The sequence below is a fragment of the Cucurbita maxima genome, unplaced genomic scaffold, assembly GCF_002738345.1.
Source record: "Cucurbita maxima cultivar Rimu unplaced genomic scaffold, Cmax_1.0 Cma_Scf00105, whole genome shotgun sequence".
NCBI lineage: Eukaryota > Viridiplantae > Streptophyta > Magnoliopsida > Cucurbitales > Cucurbitaceae > Cucurbita > Cucurbita maxima.
In genome coordinates, this window is record NW_019272121.1 from 236,449 (window position 1) to 244,800 (window position 8,352).

General features: G+C 35.2%; 1 long non-coding RNA gene and 1 other non-coding gene across 2 annotated transcripts in view; one reads left to right on the top strand and one right to left on the bottom strand.

Annotated features, from left to right (window-relative positions):
- The window catches only part of LOC111473150, a 58,619-nt gene extending 55,159 nt beyond the window's left edge, over positions 1 to 3,460 (bottom strand). Inside the window, exon 1 of the long non-coding RNA XR_002715571.1 lies at positions 3,404 to 3,460. This is a non-coding gene — a long non-coding RNA (uncharacterized LOC111473150). The remainder of the gene's footprint in view (positions 1 to 3,403) is intronic.
- Positions 3,461 to 7,191: 3,731 nt separating this feature from the next.
- On the top strand, positions 7,192 to 7,403 carry LOC111473151. The gene has a single exon (XR_002715572.1). It is a non-coding gene; the product is annotated as a Plant small nucleolar RNA U3 (small nucleolar RNA).
- The last annotated feature ends 949 nt before the right edge of the window (positions 7,404 to 8,352 follow it).

Sequence of the window (8,352 nt, forward strand, 5' to 3'; positions counted from 1 at the left end):
TGTATGGCTTAGGAAGTTCTTAACTGATTTGAAAATTGTTCCAAATATGCATCTGCCTATCACTCTTTGTTGTGATAATAGTGGAGCAGTTGCAAATTCTAAAGAACCAAGAAGCCATAAGAGAGGAAAACATATTGAGTGCAAATATCATCTCATAAGGGAGATTTTGCAACGAGGAGATGTGATCGTCACAAAGATATATTTAGAGCACAACATTGCAGATCCATTTACGAAGCCCTTCGCGGCAAAAGTGTTTGAAAGGCACCTAGTGAGTCTAGGACTACGAGTTATGTAATCTAGGGCAAGTGGGAGAAAATGCATGGGTACGTGATGCCCTAGTTTATTGTATTTATGTCTTTCTCTCTACTCAACATTATAAAACCCCACTAGAGTTTTAGTCCAAGTGGGAGTTTCTTGGGTTTTATGTCCTAAAACTCATAGTTTGTAAACAAAAACATATTCTATTTTCAATAAAGTTAAAGATCATTATGGAATAAAGTGAATTTTACGATCATTAATCTAAATCCAATAAATTAAGAATACTCTGGCTAGATTATGATTACTTGAACTATATGTAGAGACATAAGAGTGGATCAAGTTCAAGTATATAGTCAAAATGATCTATAGTACATGGATAAGGCTGAGTACCTTATCCTGGGGACACTATGAATGCGGCCCACTTTTGTATATAATATAAAAAATGCGATCATTAAATTGTACATGTGAGACATGTAACTGGGAGCGTCCTATGTCATGAGTATTGCATAAGATAGGACCATGAAGAAAATCACTCTCACTTTATAATGTCGTTTACTGGTGAGACTGATTTTTTCATTCTATGACCTAGGTTATTCGATCATAATCCTAAGTTAACTATGAACTCCTGTTTATTCGGAAGTATTCTTAGATTTGCATGAGTGGGAGTAGATCGAGTTCGCCGACTCAATAAGCCTCCCATTTCAGGGGTAAGATAGAATTCGCTCCTACCCGCTTTTAAGGATAGTAGAGAGGTTGTTCGCTTAAGTACTGACTCCAAGTCTTGAACAAGGGGCCCCACCCTCTCATTGGCCCGAGAGGGATTCGGTTTGGTGGTTGTACCACAAACCAATTGTTCATTAGAGGATTAGTGAGACTTAAGGAACAAGAAGTAACCTTAGGGGTAAAACGGTAAATTGACCTACCTCTAGTTACGAACAACTTGTGAAGGATCGACTTACTAATCTTGGTTATATCAAATAGACAGAAATATATCTATAGTGATGGGAGTGCAACTACTAGGCTATAGTGGAGTGTCCTAGTAGTTCACAAATGTTGGTTAACAAGGTTAATGAGTTTAGCTGGTTAATCTCGGATCGTTAGAGCCCAAGATTTAGGTCCATTAGGTCCCTCTGCTAGCTCATATCGAACTAAACCATAGAACAGTGTGACGAGTGAGTTCGAAGTGTTCGAATTCAAATTAGGGAATATGCACTACGATATATTTAACCGCATTTTTGTTTTAATTATGAATTAAACAAAAAGAGAGAATTGGAGATATTTTAATAAGATTTAAATATTTTAATTATTAATAGGTATTCATAATTAATATGTGCCGGAATTTACTGAGATTGACATTTATTTACTATTAAATATTAATTAAATCGTTAATTAATCATTTAATATTACTTTAATTTGAAATTAATTATTCAAATTAATTGTTGAATTAAAATGAAGAAAGGCAAAATGTTGACTTATCTAAGGGAAAAATCCATGTTTGAGTTGGTGGAATTTTGAGGTGTCAAAATTTGGTTTAACCAAACTTGCATGCTTGCCACATAATCTCAAACATTTGAGTGGAATTTTGAGTGTCAAAATTTGATGATCTCAAATTTGTATGAACATGCAAACATAACTCTATAAATAGAGTGATCAAGGTACATGGAAGGTCTCCCTAGTAAAAACCTTGAGAAAAACTCTCACAAACTCTCTCTTCATATATACTAAATCCCTCTCAAATTTAGTCACTCACCAGATTCCACAATCCGTTATAAGGTCGGAGAATAGTGGAGAAGACGCTAGTGGTGGTTTGAAACCAGTTCGTGAGGAAAAAAGAATTTAAACTATAAAAGGTTAGTACTCCAACACCTTGAGTTTTAATACTTATAAACATGCTAGTTATTAACTATAATTGATGTTCTAAGAGATCCTTAAGATCTAAATTGCTTTCGCATGTGTTATATTAACTCCATCACAACCCACCTCAAACAGTATCTGAAAAAAAAAAAAGGGAAACGGGGTGAAAAAATATACTCAGTAAGCAACCTACGTGTAGGCTCTTAATCGCATCCAATTTTAGGAGAGAACCACCAACTATGCTCTAGGCCCTAGAATCTCGGTACTCTCAGTACACAGTACGGGGTGGAAGGACTTAACCTTTGAAGCGATATTCAGTGTTTGAGGATGAGGTGCTCCCTCATAACTACATGTACCCCTCGTACAACCCATCTAGAATTAGTCACTACATGGTCAACGTTCATCTACAGGACGGACTCATCATGCAGGCAACCTTGACCCACCCTCGTGATCAACATCTTACCATAAGACGGATCCCCATGCAGAGTAGTCGATCTACCACTAAGTAACACTTCCCTAATAGCGTCTCACCAAGCTCAACGGTACCATACCGTAGTAGGAAGGGAAGAGTAACACCTTCTTAACTGGCGTCTCGCCTAGCACAACAGTACCACACTAGAGTAGGAAGGGAAGTGGAGTATACTCGAACGCTATACCAGCTACTATCGGCTAAGGAATTATCTCTCTACACCTCGGGGTCCTAACGTGGTTCTCTATGTCTCAATGGTAGTTAAAACTATTGAGTTTAGGGCCCTGGCTTCCAAATTCACTCAATTAAGAGTTCCAAGTCCATAACAATCTAGGGTTAAAGAGTCTCTCCCTCTAAGCGCCCCTCACGACACCACTGATTGTAACATCGGGAGGGTCCCCCATCTAAACCCAACTAAACCCCTACAAGAGTACACCCTAGGCATAACACAACACTACAGTTTATCATTCATATCATAAGTTCACGCAATCATTCAACAGGAGCTTATGTATGATTAAAAATTCATACAGTCATACAAGCTCAACGGAGCGTTAACATTCATCAACACCCGGATCACAGATACACAGTTTCTCTCGTTTGCCAACATAGTATGACAGATTAAAGCAGTAGTAAGATAGTCCAGCAAGTAGACAAACATCAAGTGTGAAATCTCATTAGGGCAACAAGTCAAAAAGATATATATATTTAACTTCATAAGTACAGAGAATCATTAGATCTAGCCACCTAGGGGTAATTTTCTCTAGCATGCATGCAAAACCAAGCGCACCCTACAAGTATTACTTCCTAATTTTGTGCGGTTACTTATCGGAATGGAGCGTGCCCTACGAAGCTTACTTTTCGGCTAATTGGGAGCTCCAATCACATGAAAGTTTGCTGATAGGTCTTAAATCAAGTTAAATTTAGATGAGTACCAAAATCGAGATGAAAAATAGTCGAATGAAAGTTAAATCGAGATAAAAGGGGTCTCACGCGCTGATTCACGCACCCACGTGCTAAAGGGAGTCACCCACGTGCACAAACGCGTGCGTACAGACGCCCATGAGGGAGGGAAGACGCAGTGGTGCACTTAACACGTGTCGCCGACTGAATGGTTCATACGACTTTAATGATGTGGGTTCGATCCCTGAAGCACGCGGCGGACGCTGGCAAGGCATCGGGTCGGGAGGCCGGGTCGTGCGCGGGTTCTCGTGTTTGGAGCGAGTATCGGTCTTCTAATCCTACCCGACGTAGTATTTTCCTAATTTTTTATAAATCAATGCACGCGTGACACGCGTCCTCATTTTTGGCGACGCGCAAACCTCTCCGTGCCTGACATGCGTCCCTTTGTCGTTCGTCTTCTTCCTCTCAACTCTGCGATTTTCCAGAAAATCGATTATTTACCATTTTCTTTGCATTTTTTTATTTCTTTCACAAGATTTGTAGAGTTTATATTTGTCTACAAGTAGGTATTTTTCTTGTAATTTATTTCTAACCACGGTGATAATTAGCTCAGTCCAAAGTTATCAAGAAACATCAATACCTACATTCTTTGACGAACTCCAGAACTACTATTTCCAATCTTAATCTATCAGGACTTCGTTCACGGATTATGAGCCCAATCCTCTCTAGATTAATATGCTCAAAATTTTGAATTTAATGCTCAATATTTCTCACAGATCTGAGGAAAATTTGAAAACAACGATTCAAGAACTTACATATGGATTTTCTTCGTTCTTTGACGGTTTTGGACGATTCAATGGTGTAGAATGCTTTCTATAGGTTTTGTGAAGGATTTTTTTATGCTTTCTATAGGTTCTGAAAAAAAATTAGGTTTTGGGTTTATTGAGATATAATATTTAGAATATATATTATTATAAAATATATCTTAAATATTATATCTTAATATTCTTTATTTATGATTTGATTTACCGTATATTTTATTTTATTTTCAGTATTTAATTATTTTATATTTTCCTCACTTGTTGCTGGCTTATATCCTATTTAAAAGATATCAATATCAATGAGAAGACACATCTTTCCAATCGGAGATCGGGTGTTACAATTTATGTCCATGATTGTTAAATTATATAATGTTAATATTCATAGGCAAGGGAACTTTTGAATAAAAGGTAAACAAATCTTATTATAAAAGTTAGAATAAATTATACTTTTATTTTTTTTCTTTTTAGCAAAATTGTCTAATAGTCAGTCACAGTAGGTATTGAATTGAGGAGAGATATTTGGGGGAGGAGTGTCAATGAATATTACCCTTGATTTCTAAAACAACAAAAATATAATCTTCTAAAATTTTAAATAAAAATTGAGATTTACCTTCCATATAAGGTAAATCTCAATTTTTATCTAAAGAATTATGTATAAACTCTGTTTTGATATAATTTAAACACCCATATAAGGCTGGACAAATTTAGATAAAAATCCTCCCATTTAGATACCCAATATTCTAGGAGATGGTTAACGTGTAACGACATGTAATTTTCTACTTAATTTAAGGTCGTCGCTGTATACATATCATGATCATTGAATGCAGAAATATTTCATTTGAACTTTCATAAACCGTCACGTTCATCTTAAAACACAGCCATTGACTTATGTGGTTTGAAAACACCTTTAAAAGATGACACAACAAAAGACTAAACAAAATAAATAAATTTTTAAATTAAAAACATCCTATTCTAGTCTAAGTCTAAGAAAATAAATACGATTACCCTATGCATGTTCCATGGTCTCAAGTTGTGATGTCTCGTCAGTCGTACATGAATGTCTTATCTTAACCTGAAACATAAGTGACTTAAGTATTTAAATAAATAATTAGTAAGTCACCCCACTATTGGGGCTTTAAATGCAAGAACATGTGAATGTAATGACCTGTCTTTTCAGTCTATTTTCCTTCGATACTATCCTAACGTGTAACTTGGACGTGTACCACATACTCTACACACAGCCCATACGTGCGAGTATGGACTCACCAGTCAGTTCACACACCGTTGGGCCACTTTCCTTGTCGTGCGAGCATACTCTAGGATCTACTTAAACTGGACACCGTTAGAACTAGTAACCAGCACGACAAAATTAGGTTAAACATAATGTTTGTTTTCCTTCCTAACAGTCGTAGCATTATAATAAACATAATGAACGTTTTTCTGCTTGGTCATCGTAGCATTATGATAACCATAATGATTGTTTTTCTGCCTCGTAATATACACGTCTGTACTATCGTGAAGGGTAAGAGGTATCACCAATGCATGAACACACAATAAGAAATGAGGTTCCAACATTTTTCTATTTTTATTATCATTTAATACAACCCCGCTAGCATTCCGTACATATCATATCATTTCTCATATCATCACACATTTTTTATGCATATGTCGAAATTGTATTTCATGCTAGTTCGTCGTTTTGCATATCAATCACATCATATCATTCAAATTACATAAATATATTATATCATAGCATTCCATGCTTCCAGATATAACAATTTTCATCATTACATATCATACCACATATCGCATCACAATATATCATATCATAAACATGTCAATTATCACATATCTCGTACCATAACATATTTCATATCAAATCACAAAATATATGTATATGTATATATATATATATATCCGTCATTCATATGTCATATCATAATCATATCATATCTTAAACATTTTGTTGTCATATCGCTCTCTAACTTATCAATAGCCTTTATATCTATCATAATCATATCGTTACATGAACGTACCTTAGTCATATCCTTACAGGAACGTATCCTAACGCTATCGTTCTATCAATCTATCATCATCCTTACTTTTAGAGTCATCCTAACACTATCGTTTTATCGTTCAATGCTTAATTTTAAAGCATATTGCTTTCTAAGTATTCTTAAATCAATTTTTTGAAACTCGAAATTTCTATACTTGTGTTGATTGGAAAACTACTTTAGAATTCATTTTACTTTCCATCTATCATTTTTCTCATTCGACTTGGTGAAAAGTAAATGAATTTAAATAAATAATTTTATCAAAAGTTGTTCAGTATATTTTTATCGTGTTTACAATAGCTTCTGGATCAACTTTTAGTATTCGTGAGAGAATTCTTAATTAATTTAGGAGTTCTTTAACACATAAAACTGTTTCTTAAAACTAATCATTTTTATTGTTTTTTTATTTTGATGATCTATCATTTCCTTAGGATCCCTATTTAGTTGTATTTAGTTCTATAATAACCTTGAATTATGTTAAGATGTTACAATTTTCTCTTGTTTATTGTTGATAATTTTTTTTTTTGAATTATTATAGATTGATTTGTATTTGTTGAACTTTTAATATTTTTTACCTAAAATTCTATGGAATAATTATAAAATGTGGATAAATAAATTTTTAAAATTCTTTTTAAAGTTGACAACCGGACAACCCAACTCGAAAATATATAGGGAAATTCTTTTAAAAAATAAAAACATTTTCCAATAAATAATATAGATATATTAGTTAGCCGCCACATTATTTCTAGGCCTAAATCAAAGTAGTCATATCCCACATCGGAAAGTGTCACCTTGGATTAATAATATTTAAACGAAGAGAGAAAGCTGGAAGGGCACGACCTTACTTGAACAGGATCTGTTCTATAGGTTGTACAACTGTGTCCTTGAGTTCTAAGGAGACAAGAACAAAAGTCTGGTGGATGAACCATTGCCCTGCGACTAGAGCGTGATTAACGGCTCAATGGACTTTAGGTCCTGCCGCTGTAGAGGATCGTTCTTGGCCGACATGGTACGGCTGGGATGGTCGCATGGGCGGTCTGACAGACTCAAAAAGATTTTTTTTTTTTTTAGCCTCATTGCATTTTGGGATTTGGTTGAATGGGGTTTGGATTTGTGCTATTAAAAGTGTGAGAAGATGAGAAAGATGGAAGTTTTTTTTCCCCTTTTTTGTCGAAGATTTTAGTTGCTTCGGTTAGTATTTGGTTTATGCTCGTAAGGTGTTTGATGAATGTCTCTGAGACTTAAAACTTTTTGTTTGGATCTGAATGTTGAGTCAAGCTTGAGGTGGGGTTGTTTTTATGTTCTAATGGGTTTGGATTTCTGGTAGTGCATTGCTGTTGTGTGAGAGAAGATACGAAAGGTGGCATTCTGTTTTTTGGCGAGTTTTTTGTTTATGCTTGTAAGGTGTTCGACGATATGTCTCTGAAACGAGTCTTATAAGTTTTTTCATTTGTTTACTTTTGGGTGTTATTTTTCACATAACTTGTTGTTTTCTACTGCTTATGTCAGTGTTCATCCAGTATTTTTGTTCATAATTATAGATGGTGAGCACACTTGGCCGACCTCAGAGTGAGGTAAGCTGGGAACGGGCGTCCTTCCCTACCATTACAACTTTAATGTTATTCTTTATCCTAAGCTTTGGATGAACAACCTTTGGACAATAGAATCGTACCTTTCGTTCTTACACACCTCAATTTTCAAGTGTTATGGTCTAATCATGAGGGTAGTATTTTATTATGTTGTGTACCCAAGTTTTTATGTTTTCCTTCTTTATTACCGAGCTCAACTCCAAAGATATAATGTCTCAAAATGAGGAGGCCACTGTGAGATCTCACACTGGTTTGAGATGGGAACGAAACGAAGTATAAGAATATGTATCGTGAGGTTGATTGCAATAAGTAATGGAGAAAACAGACAATATATACGGGAGGTTATCTTGGGCTGTTGCAAATTGTATACAAATTGTATAAAGTGAAACACTTAGTAGGATGCTGAG